Here is a 14,205-nt window from a genome sequence, read left to right on the forward strand (position 1 = left end):
TATGCCCCTTTTTCGACTTAGAATTTACGTTAAAGTTTTTGTAATAGTTCAAATATTTTCAAAGTCCATTGACATATGGCTTTGAAACTTTGCACACTTGTTCAACATCATGACCCCAACCTGTAAACAGGAGGAGGTAACTCTATCAAGCATTTTGACAGAATTATGCCCCTTTTTCGACTTAGAATTTACGTTAAAGTTTTTGTAATAGTTCAAATATTTTCAAAGTCCATTGACATATGGCTTTGAAACTTTGCACACTTGTTCACCATCATGACCCCAACCTGTAAACAGGAGGAGGTAACTGTATCAAGCATTTTTTTTACTATCAAGCACTAAGAATAGTCGAGCGTTGCTGTCCTACCGACAGCTCTTATTTAAAAATTTCCTTGCTCATTTTTTTACATAATTTTTGAGTTGTTGCCCTTACCCATAGCGTTTTTTCATAATTATTATCCCAGGCATAACTCACAGAGTATTTGAGGTATTGACTTGAAAAATAAAAATGTTCATATATTTATCCACATTTTAATTTGCTTTGGAAAAATGTTTCTACTAAATGTGGTCATTTCGAGGGTAACGACCGCAATACTGCAGTAACTTATATGAAATAAAGGACTTACAACAGTGTTGCAATCAACCCTTGAAAATTTTGTTCAATATATGATTTGTTTTAAGTAATTGACAAATGCTCAATTTCCACATTAATTAGAAAGTTTTCATCTGAAAATGGAAGGATTTAAAAGTTAAAGACTTCAAACATATATGAATGAAAGCTTGCGTGTGTTACTGTAACTTTGCAGCTCAAAAAGTTAAATTTGTCTGTTTGAAGGGAAAAAAACAGTCAAATAAAAAAGTTATTATTGCCTAATTTAGTATACAAATCTTAAATGCAAATATTTACTTGCAGGTAGGTTTTAAGTTTCTACCATAATTCAGGAAACTTCTATCTCTAACATGATGCAGCAGAATTTCAAGTAGGCTATGTGTAAAATGATACCCCCAGAATATCATTGTCATCACTGACAGACCAAAGTATGGATCAATTTCATCTTATGCCAGTAAATGAGTTTCAAATATACCATTCATCAAGAAGATTCTTTTCTTCTAACAAAATTAAATTGCCGTTTAAATAACAGAAAAGAATAGTTTCTTTCACCTGTAGGGGATTTCCTGAACATGGAAGAGAAATTTAATTCTAAGTTCAGATATAAAGGTTAGAACACCTATTGTAGGAGATGAGATTTCAGCAGACATGAAAGTTTACTAGTCTTGTTAACATGGGAACAAACAGTACTTTAGTGTTGATAGGGAAATATATACGAAACTGTTATAGGCAGAAATAGAATTAATTATGTAACAGTGATAACTTATAGAAATTCAAACACAGCATCTCCTATCTTAAGTGTAGCACTCAATAAATACCCAATCATATTATTGACAATTAAGACAACTGCAGAAACTTATTAAGAAGATCGAGCTTGACTAGGTACAAAACTTAGCTACAGGTGCAATGAAAACTCTTGATAAAGCAATGGAGGAATTGACTTCAAGACTGCCTCTTAGAGAAATGGCTTAAGAGGTTGCTTAATATCCGAGTACTTTTAAGAATATCCCATGAAACAAAAGTTTGATTGTCTAGCAAAGAAGCTCAACTGAACACCCTGGCTACGAACTTGGACCAAATGCTGTTCCTCATGGCATATCTACCATAGTCCCAGTTGTATATTTTATTACTGTCTAGTTACTAAGGTCAAGGTCACAATTAGAGGTCATTGAATTTGTTAAATATAACAGTTTGTTATATATAGAATAATTCAAATGTTTTTCTTAGAATTTTTCAGAGATTTTCAATTTTGCTTAAATCTTCATTATAATGAAACAGTTTAAGAACTTGAGTGCAGCTCAAGGTCAGACAAGGTCAAATGTCAAAAATGTCTCATACTGTTTGCCTGCATTATCATTCATTAAGTCTGTTGACATAAAACTTTTATGTAATGGGCATGGAAGTCATATATTTTTATGTCTCTGTTAACTTGACATTATTGTGGCACTTTGGTATAATATTATAGTAATCTTTTAATCCTGATTTATTATATAAAGGACCAGTCCAAAAAGTAAAGAATAACAAGTCTTTTGCATGATACCAGGAGAGAAATTTTAAGTATTTTATTTGAATATCATGTCTTGCATATATCAGTAGAATAGAGAACTCACATCTGTGACTTTAATTTGCTCATGTCAATAACAGCTTTATTGGTTCTAGAGAAAAAAATTATAACAATCTATTCCAAACATAGGATGTAATTATAGATAAGAAATAACAAATTGTTCACATGAAGGAGATAATTATAAATTAAATGAAGTTATTTTGAATTCCATAAAACTATGAGATGTAGCAGTAACAAAACTTTTTATGAAGATAAGAATTTCAGGACTGACTTTGTTGGTATAATTCTGATTTTGGGTGTCATGGCATTTATAACCAGATAAGACAGGATTCAAATGAATCTGTATGTAATATAATGTTTGCAATCATTCCAAGAGATGAGGGGCATAATGTAAAATACACTAATTAAAGTCTGAAACTAAAAAATATTTACCATTCAATATGTAACTTCAAGGTCAAGGTCAACAGAGCTTGGCTTTACTTGGGCCATCATAAAAATAAAATCTCACAATACTTTGAACAGACCTACTTCTATTTTGGTGCTGTAGAAAAAAGTACAATATTGACACTTCAGTGCCAAGTTCTTTTTTTCACTGTCCCAGGCTACAGGTTCACTGGACAGGATGTGAGCTGCTTGCCATTATATGACTGACAATATTTTAGATCAAACTGTCACAACTTTTGAGAAAAATTGAACTTTGTTGACTTGTTTCTTGAAAGATGTGTCAGGTTATATGATCATACACATGCTAAGAAAACCTAAAATGTCATGTAGATCTATATGGTTCTTGAAATTTCTGTATTTACCAAATTGTCTCATAATTTTCCCAATTAATGCCAGGACCCTTTTTCAAAAAATACATTGTAGATGAAAAGGCTGTAGGTACTATTTATTTATTTGTTATTGTTTATTTATTTTGAAGCTTCCAATTCTACCTTTTTAATCTTTTATGTAAATAAAGTATTTAATAGAATATTGTTTAACCCAAATCTCAATTTTAACACTGTTGAATTTTGCAATCTAATTGCATCTCACAAAATGCCTTAACTTTTTCAAAATCACTTCCATTTTGATCTTTGTTACTATAAAGGAAATGCTGTTTTGATTTTTGTAGATATACATATTCAGTTCTGTAGAAAACTCCTCTGGGTTATTTCCTGTATTTGAAATTCAAATTTTGTAATCTGTTTTTGATCTCCCATCACTTTTAAACAATTCTTAAGGCAAGTTTAGTGAAGCAATTTCAGTATTTTCATATCTAAATGTTAGATCTTTTTTTTCTTTTAGTGTATAAGGCAGTGTTTTACCTCCCTCCAGCATTTTCACATCTCCATATTGAGACAGAATTACAGGGTGGAAACTTTGATGGTATGATAACATATCAGTTTGGTTTATTTTCATCTGAACCCTTACTTTTTTGCTGTATTCTTGTAAATGGCCTGTTCTGTCATGAATTTTGAGCAGTCCATTAGCTTAAAGGACTTCAGTATTAAGCTACCATCATTTAAGAACTTGTTTGGGCTAGTACTGGCACTTATGTACCTAGTGAAAAGAGCTTAAACCAATAAGTGCTTAGTAAATTGATAGTCAGTTGCCAGCCAGGACTTGAACTTAGTTAGTCAGTTGCTAGCAAGAGTTAAACCAATAAGTGCCCTGTGATATGATAGTCAATTGCTAGTCAGAGCTTGAACCAATAAGTGTCCAGTAATATGATAGTCAATTGCTAGACAGAGCTTGAACCAATAAGTGCCAAGTGATATCATAGTCACTTGTTAGCCAGAGCTTGAACCAATAAGTGTCCAGGAATATGATAGTCAATTTCTAGTCAGAGCTTGAACCAATAAGTGTCCAGTGGTATGATAGTCACTTGTTAGACAGAGCTCTAACCAATAAGTGTCCAGTAATATGATAGTCAATTGCTAGCCAGAGCTTTAGCCAATAAATGCCCAGTGATATGATAGTCAATTGCTAGCCTGAGCTTTAACCAATAAATGCCCAATGAAATGATAGTCAATTGCTAGCCGGAGCTTTGACCAATAAGTCCTTAGTGATATGATAGTCAATTGCTAGCCAGAGCTTTAGCCAATAAATGCAGAGTGATATGATATACAATTGCTAGCCAGAGCTTTGACCAATAAGTGCCCAATGAAATGATAGTCAATTGCTAGCCAGAGCTTTGACCAATAAGTGTGCAGTGATATGATATACAATTGCTAGCCAGAGCTTTAGCCAATAAATGCCCAGTGATATGATAGTCAATTGCTAGCCAGAGCTTTGACCAATAAATGCCCAGTGATATGATATACAATTGCTAGCCAGAGCTTTAGCCAATAAATGCCCAGTGATATGATAGTCTATTGCTAGCCTGAGCTTTAACCAATAAATGCCCAGTGATATGATAGTCAATTGCTAGCCAGAGCTTTAGCCAATAAATGCCCAGTGATATGATAGTCAATTGCTAGCCAGAGCTTTGACCAATAAGTGCGCAGTGATATATACAATTGCTAGCCAGTGCTTGGACCAATAAGTGCCCAGTGATATAATAGTCAATTGCTAGCCAGAGCTTGGACTAATATGTGCCCAGTGATAGGATAGTCAATTGCTAGCCAGGGCCTGAACCAATAAGTGCCCAGTGATACGATAGTCAAATGCTAGCCAGAATGTGGACCAATAAGTGCTCAGTGATATGATAGTCAATTGCTAGCCAGAGCTTGGACCAAAAAGTGCTCAGTGATATGATAGTCAATCGCTAGTTAGAGCTTGAACCAATAAGTGTCCAGTTATATGATTGTCAGTTGCAAGCCAAAGCTTGAACAAATAAGTGCCCAGTGATATTATAGCTAATTGCTAGTCAGAGCTTGAAGCAATAAGTGCTCAGTGATGTGATAGTCAATTGCTAGCCAGACCTTGGACCAGTCAGTGCCAAGTGATATGATAGTCAATTGCTTGCCAGAGCTTGAACCAATAAGTGCAAAGTGATACAAAAGTTGTTTGCTAGCCAGAGCTTAAACCAATAAGAGCTCAGCGATATGATAGTAAATTGCTAGCTAGAGCTTGGCCCAATAAGTGACCAGTGATAGGATAGTCAATTGCTAGCCAGAGCTTGGATCAATAAGTGCTCAGTGATGTGATAGTAAATCACTAGCTAGAGCTTGGACCAGTAAGTGCCCAGTGATAGAATAGTCAATTGCTAGCCAGAGCTTGGACCAAGAAGTGCTCAGTGATGTGATAGTAAATTGCTAGCTAGAGCTTGGACCAATATGTTCCCAATGATAGGATAGTCTATTGCTTGCCAGAGTTTGGACCAATAAGTGCTCAGTGATGTGATAGTAAATTGCTAGCTAGAGCTTGGACCAATATGTGCCCAGTGATAGGATAGTCTATTGCTAGCCAGAGTTGGACCAAGAAGTGCCCAGTGATATGTTAGTCAATTGCTTGCCAGAGTTTGACCAATAAGTGCTCAGTGATGTGATAGTAAATTGCTAGCCAGAGCTTGGACCAAGAAGTGCTCAGTGATGTGATAGTAAATTGCTAGCCAGAGCTTGGACCAAAAAGTGCCCAGTGATATGATAGTCAATTGCTAGTCAGAGCTTGAACCAATAAGTGTCCAGTGATATGATAATCAATTGCTAGCCAGAGCTTGACCAATAAGTGCCCAGTGATATGGCCAGAGCTTGCTAGTGATATAGCCAGAGCTCGGACCAGTTAGTGCCCAGAGATATGGCCAGAGCTTAAAGTTATAAGTGCCCAGTGATATGGCCAGAGCTTGGACCGATAAATGCCCAGTGATATGATGCAATAGTCACTTGCTAGCCAGAGCTTGGACCAATAAGTGCCCAGTGATATGATGCAATAGTCAATTACTAGCCAGAGCTTGGACCAATAAGTGCCCAGTTATATGGCCAGAGCTTGAACCAATAAGTGCCCAGTGATATGATGCAAAAGTCAATTGCTAGCCAGAGCTTGGACCAATAAGCGGCCATCTTTTAGTCAGGGTAATACTACTCATCAATTTTGGGGAAAATTTGAACAATAATACTGACTGTGTAGTTTACAGTGCAGACCAAGTATGATCATGGTCTGCACTGGTAATAGGAAGGGTTTTTAGTTGGTGCCTGCAGGGTAAAGGCTAGCTAAATTTTAATTCTTAGGCACTGAATGTTGAGCAGCATAAACATTATCTAATAAACATTTTGTACTTACCACTACTGGTGTCATTCATAACACAAATAGTGCTCGAACCCAAGTCCCTGGAGAGATTTACACACCTTGACTGTCAGGCCACATAATTATGGCTAAGATAATTATACTTAATGAACTAACTGTAATTATGTTGTTTTAATTTTTTTATTATCACTTTTTACTTTCTTTCTTAAACATTAAGTTGATGGTACAGAACAGAAAAAAGGTGATTTGTTGTTAGTTATAGTGACAAATAAGGCTATTAATAATTATTGGGTTAAAAAAAAAGAAAAATTGTCATAGTAATGTTTTGAATTTACTTCAAGTTATTGAGGCTATATAGTGAATAAAGTATTCGTTAAGAGTGTTTTAGAACAATACCTGGTTTTATATTGCAGATCTAGGAATATATGGTGCATTGATTGGCATAAACCTGTATTGGGATATTTTCCATTTGATGTCGCATTTCCGCTGCCACAGCCGTTCAGGAATGCTGTGACAACATGCTTCCGATTCATACAAGGGAAATATTGTCTTGTAAGTTGAATTTTTATTTACCTTGTGTTGTTTTTTTTTACCTTTTGAATGTTAATTAATTATCATTATGATAGCTGGGCTGGCAAGACAATAATGCACAGTTGTTTACCGTGAAATCAGAACTGTTTGTGGGGAATTATTTTTCAATGAATTTTTCTCCTGACTTTGTAATTTCACTCAATAAAAATCGGAACTTAAGATAAACAGCTGAACTGAAAAGTAAAAATTACTTGAATTAGATTGATCATTAGAATTCTTTCATATTTTTGAAGGCAAATTAATCTTGCCATTGTTACAAGAATGTGATTCCAAAGCAAAGTTTTTCTGCAAATGTCCTCAGTTATATCTGTAAAAGTACAAAAAAAGTATTTGAATATAATCTTCATTCTGAACGTATGTTTTCAGCTCTTAAAAAAGTGAGTTTTGTATAAAGATAATCTTCACACTTTTGCATCTAATAGATGTTATCCGGAACTCAGCAACTGTGGGTTTTTCCAAGCTAATCCCCCAGGTACAAACAAACTTTTACCATTTATAGCTTCATGGTGCACTGCTGGTCACAATAGATTAGTCAACATGTTGGGCTTATTTTCAAAGCTGTAACTGTAAAAGGGATAAGATGGAAAAAAAAACCCAAAATATTCTTAATCCCGGAGTATGTCTATAGTTATGTAATGTTAAAAATTTGTTGTTCAATTTTCATACTACTGATCTTCTGCAAGCATTTATAAAGAATTTTAGTAAATTCACCTTTCAGTTTTTTTCCAGCCATATTGTATTAAAGGAAAAAAGGTGCAGTTACATTTTCCAAATATCATTCTTAGAATGCGTGAAGATGGATTAATATTGAAATTATCTATAAAAACTAGAAATAGTTTTACGAACAGTTTTACCTAGCATTTTACCTTCCTCTATTAGATTGATGATATATCTATTCCTCATTAAAGATACAAAACCTATGTGTTCACTGGGGCATTCGATAGCCAAGCAGACGATCAAGAGAGAAAGTACGTCTGTGATCCTTTTAACTCGAAAACAAAGAAACAAGAAATTAATTTGACTTTAATGTTAGGACAAAAAAAAGACATGTCTATATGTAAAACGCCTTATAGGCATCAGCGGGGGAAATAACCGACCTCTGGAGCATAACATTATCTCAATGAGTCAGACAGGTGGAAAAGATATAAAAAGATAAATGCAAGCAACAACCTAATATGGTTTTTGGTAAAGAAAAAATTAGCCTGTAAAAGGTATATACATTTTCTGTTAAACTTGCGGCCATTCCCACGTGCTTCTGTTTGGAAAGAGCGCGTGGTTGGTCGTTTAGTAAACCACTATATGACATAAGGAATAGATGATAAATACATGCGTAAATGTCATCGCCACAGATAGAAATAAAGAAGTATGACATGTTACCATTCAGATAGGATTCTTTTTGTAATTGTTGTTTTGATATTACCTATACAGAATCTATGATATTCAGATATTCCAGATTTTTATATCACGCTTTAACCCTCCCATTTAATAGACATTTCATTTCTTTGATATGAAATGTCACTATTTATTTAATATGTACTCTATTGTTGGTTATTATTCTACAGTTTAAGGAAATGTTAAAATAGATTTTTTTTTAAAGTGTTTTCATGCTATTGTTTGTTTTTATTGTACGTTTGTAAATAAAACAAAATAATACCAATCAAAATACAGGCTGATTTTTATGCATCTTTGAATATTAGTCATCAAAAATGTTCGTAAGGTATGTATTCAGTTTTTACTGTCAGTCAGGTTACTTTCAGTTTTATTGATATGGCTACTATTTCATACTGCTGCAACAATTTTCATATAATTATCCTTAATGTTAAACCTCATGGCTGCAACTGAATATACCCATGTGACCTGAGTACAGACTAAGATCCATGCCGTCTGATCATGGTCTGCACTGTTTGCAGTACAGTCAGTACAGTCATATTTTGAAGTTTTAACCCCAAAAATGATGAATGGTTTTGTCCAAACTGAAAGATAGACAAGTCCATTTAATTAACTTGGGTTATGGGTTTAATATTTATGTAACTAGCAACCAACATTTGCTTAAAGCACCTTTCAATATCAAAAAAGAAAAGAAAACTATTTTTTTTGCATGCCATTTTAACATTTTCATCCCAAAAATCCCGAAAAATTAACCACAGACGGTTTGTTAGAGCATGAGTTCAAGGTTTGCCTGTTAAAACACCTTGACAATAGAAGTTCCGTAACTAATCCAGAATAATACCAGGGTCCACAATGAGACTTGTCAAAAGACATTCAACAGTCTAGCAAGATTTTACAATTCTTAAAAGACTTGTAGTCCGACCTAGAGCAATATAATGAGAACACGGGTCTGTTTAGCACAATGGAAAATTTCAAGAAAGGAAATTTAATTGGCACATTTTGATAATATGAACCATGTAATGCTTTGGCACCAGGGAAGGTTAAGCGAACGGATCTGAAAGAATTTTGTAAACATCGTATAAAAAGGCTTTTGACAAAATATTCTTTTTTTTCCTGTTCTACACACAGCTGAATGAGAAAAAATAATGGTCTTTGGTTAAACTCTGTTTGAATGAAATTTAAACATCCGAAAAAAATTTATGAAGTATTTGCCACATGCATATAATTGTTTACTTTCCATTAAACTTGACCTGTTGAGGTTGGAGAATATATGTTCACATATGGGTCGGTCTTTCGGTGTTGAAATTCTTAATTTTCTCTTTAACATACATGAGAAATGGTAAATATGATTAAATTGTCCATTCTCAATTTCTGTGGGGATGAAAATACAGGTTGTGTCAAGTGGGGAAGTTGCTTCATTTGTAACAGATTTTTGATGAGCTGAAGGAAGTTATGTATACTTTCTTTTTTTCAAAGGTCTAAACTAATTTGACTTACAATATACAGCAGTCAGGTTTTGTGAGGCCCATGCAGATATCCCACTTTGCATGGAGGGTTTATATCTAAGATCTTCTCCACCAAGTATAAGCTAGAAAATTTTGCTTAGTTGTCATCAAAAGCATAAGTGACTTAAAACGCAACCTCAAACACAAAAAAAACACAAGTGAATTGTTTATACTCAATAAATAGTATTAATTTTTAGTGCTTATCCAAAGCGTTGGTGACTTAAAACACCATTTAGCACAAAAAAACAAAAACAAATGATGTTTATACTCAATAAATGCTGAGAAAGAAGTATTAATATTTAGTGCTAATTTTTCATAGAATCACGGAGAAGATTACTGTGTTTGAAACGAAAAGTAACAGTTAAAATATATTAAGCTTTTGTCGGGATGATCAATTGAGATTTTATTGGTAAATTGTTAGATATAATGTATTGTAACAGCCAGTAGCTGAGATTTTATCACTAGTATGTATTTATCAACAGTTATCTATAAGCTGTTAACAATGCAGTCATTTGTTTGAATTACTTTTGTCATAATATTTGAATGGTGAACTTGATTAGTATGAAAAAAATTAAATAAAATCTGAAAGAACGATTCTTGAAATTTTGACCAGTTGACAAATTTTGTATGTGAATCTTGGAAGTGATATTATTGGTGAAGGAACGACAGCGACGATAGACGGGGAAGATTGATTTTGACTTATTTCTTTTGTTACGGAAGAAAGATGACAGACCATAAATCACAGGTATATAAAAGATATATTGTTACAAAGATTGCAAATACATGTATGTTACTGGAGTTGTCTTTTATATCATTATACTGACGAGGTCCAGGAAAATTTAAATGATTAGGTCTCTTGAACTACATTTTATTTGGACATGAGTAAAATGAATTTTTTTTTGTTCGGAATTTTTTTTGCTGATTTTGACTTAGCAGCTATCTTGCATTGTATTCTGTATCTACTGTTATTAGAAAATCTCAATTTAAAAAAAAATCCTATTTTTTATTAAAACCAAATATGCACATTTTAATGTTATTTTATATAAAGTGTAGGGAATTTCTAGGATCATTATTAGGAACTAATGAGATTTTTATATTATTTTGCAAGGTTATGCAGATTTTTCAAGATTGATAATAAAATGTAATTAATAGTTCTAGTATTACGGTTATACTTCTGAATACGAATACTGAATAAACCTGAAATGTACTGACTCTTACTCCCCTGTTTGATAAAACAAACATGCTAAAGTTATCAATATTCGCCTTTTGTAATTTGTTGTAATTAATTATGTTACAACAATTTACTCTTTTATCTATTAAGATAGAAAAGGCATGAATAAATGCTAGCAAAGTTACCTACCTTTATACAGAATATACATATGGTGATTTAAAAAAAAAGAAACTAAAAGAAAACATAAAATAGATTAAAAAAGATGAAAAAGATTATAATATGTATTATAACAGAGGACTTTATACCAGAGGTATTGAGTTTGATACTTTGATACTACACCTTCTGATCTCGTTTAGGCATGCTACAGATGATAGGTTAAAGGAGCAGGCCTGCAGATTCATGCTAATTTTCATAAAAATTTTGTTGAAAATGTGAAGTAATAAATAAAATGTTGTCAAGTGAACAAAGAAAGTGATTAATGTATTGTAAATGGCATGTTCAGTCCAAGTAAATTACCAAAATAAAGGTCATTGTATGCAAAAATAGCCCTTACTACTTTGTATAGTCGCACAGTAGAAATTTGGTGATAAATAATGCAAAATCAGTCATTAATTGCATATAACATATTAATCTTTACTTGAATGTCGAATATATTTACATTTTATCAAAATCTTAAATCGTTTTTCTCAAAGTTGATTTTCTTGAATTGTTTTGGCTAATCTGGAGGCATGCAGCTTTAAATGTAATTTTTGTATGCATTTTTGCACTATGCATTTTTTTGCGCTTTAGAACTAAGAATGAAGATTGATTTATCTGTATCTTGTTGGTTATTTTACTATATTCTTCCTGAAATGTTATATAACTTATTATAAGCATTCTAGTGAAAGAATTGCCCACATCAGTTACTTTAACAACTGTGAACATAAATAATTTTTATTCAATATATTAGAACTAAAGTATCCTGAAATACATGACATTACCTCCATCCTGGTGACATTACCTCTGTCAAAGCTTAATATCATACCAAGTATATAATAGAGCGCCCTATATGGTGCCTCATTTCCACAGCTGTCTTGTCATCTATAATGATGCCAACAACAAAAATTCCAAACTGGCAGACAGTGTAACAAATTATTATTCCAAAACATGGTAAATATCAGACCTGATAATGCCATTGTCACTTTTATAATGGAACAATTGGTGCAAATTGCTTTCTGCAAATTATGTGAGTAAATTTCTGTTTTATATTTTGTTCATTATATTTTTTGTTAGAATTACTTTTGTACTTTTGTTCTACAGACAAAAAAAGAAAAGATAAACCAGAAAAATGTCACAATGAGTTAGCGAAATTTTTAAATGTATTTCAGTTACAAATAAAGATTGTTACAAGGGATTTTGCTTAAAAGAAATAACAAGGAATTTGAATGAATTAGGGACTAAAAAAGCTGAAAAAGCAAACTAAATATTGAAATTAATGGAACTGAAGAAATGTATGTATAAAGATAATATTGAATATACTAATATATGCTAGAACAGTTTTATGCTGAGCCATCAAATTGTATTTGTAATTTATAGATCAAATCCATATATGAGAAGGATAGCTTTATCTGTGTCACAGTTCACTAATTAGGCGTAAAATGTGTAAGCGCCCAGGTTACTGAGTTGGTAGAGTTGTGGAACTGTATTCCAAGGGTCCCCCACCAGGTCTGGGTCCTGTTCATGCTGCATACTCCCCCCCCCCCTTTCCCCCCATGTGACATTTAGTGCTTATCGTTTAACCATGATGTTAATATAAGCACCCATTAGAAATTTGGTGACAAATTTCAAAATAGTGGGGAAATATGATTGTCAAAGTATTTTGGGGAGCTAATGTGTTAGCAGCCAGGTTAATGCTGCTATAGCTGTGGAACAGTACTTCGAGGGCCCCAGTACAGAGTCTTGGTCAGGCTGCACATTTTTCTCACCTGGTGACACATGTATGTTTACCTATTTTATTCACCTTATCCCTGCTATTGGCAGCTTTATCGACCCATGCAACCAGTGCAGACCAAAACCATGGTCTGCACTGTGCAGTCAGTACTGATTTTGAATATGTCCCTCATATTGTCCAGAATGAATGATTTATTAGTCTAAGATATTTAGGTATAAAGGGTTAACAATAAATATAAAGCAAGTGTTATGTTTAGTTATGTAAATCATTTTAGATTGTTTTTAGTATTAGACTTTGCCTTGCTGATGTCAGCAAATGTATATGATGACTATTGTTATAGTAAGGCTTGAACTCACAGTTCCTCTTTCTAGAGGTAGATAATGAGCACAGCATTTTTTTAGTACTGAAGATATGAAAGCAGCATGCCTCCAGATTCATGCTAATTTCATGAAAATTTTAAAATGTATTTAAAAGTGAAATATTGTGAAGTGAACTAAGAGAGTAATTTACACATTGCAAATGGCACTTACAATCCACTTAAATTACCAAAAAGAGGTCAAAATATGCAAAAATATCCATTATTGCATTTAGTCTGGCAGTAGAATTATGGTGATAAATACTATGGTAATAAATGTCACAATTAGTCTCTCATGGCTCAAAAACTATAAATTATTACTTGAAAATTTGAATCTTTTTACTTTTCTTAAAATCTTAGAACATTTTTCTCAAGTTTAAATATTTTTGCTAACCTGGAGGTATGCAGCTTTAAATATTTTAATTAATGTTAAAAAGCTGGTACTTATGGAGAAGTTACTGGTTATATGTCAACATTCCATTGGTATTTAATATCTTGTAAAAATCATTCAATTTAATAAACAATAGATGAAATGATAGCTTTATCTTTCCAAGTAGTAAATTTTTTTCCCCAAGTATATATTACTACTGCGCAATGATAAATTGATATATTTTGGGCTGCACATAGTTTAAACTTTTCTTAATATCACCCTGATCTCTGAAAATCAGAGAAAAACATGAGATACTTAAAACCATTCCCAATTTGTTTTTCCTTCAATAAAATAAAAAATTCCGTATATGGTTTACCCCTCAAAAATCTTTAAACCCCAAAATCAAAAGTTTTGAAAAAAAATACGCTATTGTGTTAAACCATCTAAAAAGGAGGAAAACCCTTTCCCCTTTAAGTCATTTCCTTTTGTTTGATGCGCTAAAATTTTTTTCAAATTCCAAAAACCCGAAAACCCCTTTAGGTTTTTGCAAAATTTA

General features: G+C 32.9%; 1 protein-coding gene across 3 annotated transcripts in view; it reads left to right on the forward strand.

The window, feature by feature from the left end:
- Positions 1–14,205, forward strand: part of LOC132717166 (uncharacterized) — a 76,644-nt gene that overhangs the window by 15,131 nt on the left and 47,308 nt on the right. The window contains exons 1-2 of one of the 3 annotated variants that reach the window (XM_060700580.1): positions 3,459–3,539; positions 6,752–6,890. The gene's annotated coding sequence lies outside the window, so the exon portion shown is untranslated. Of the gene's footprint in view, positions 1–3,458; positions 3,540–6,751; positions 6,891–10,261; positions 10,569–14,205 lie in introns of those variants that run through there. The other 2 variants (XM_060700586.1, XM_060700577.1) reach the window with 2 other exon arrangements.

Source organism: Ruditapes philippinarum, unplaced genomic scaffold (genome assembly GCF_026571515.1).
Source record: "Ruditapes philippinarum isolate M1 unplaced genomic scaffold, ASM2657151v2 ctg683_1_1_1_1, whole genome shotgun sequence".
Classification (NCBI taxonomy): domain Eukaryota; kingdom Metazoa; phylum Mollusca; class Bivalvia; order Venerida; family Veneridae; genus Ruditapes; species Ruditapes philippinarum.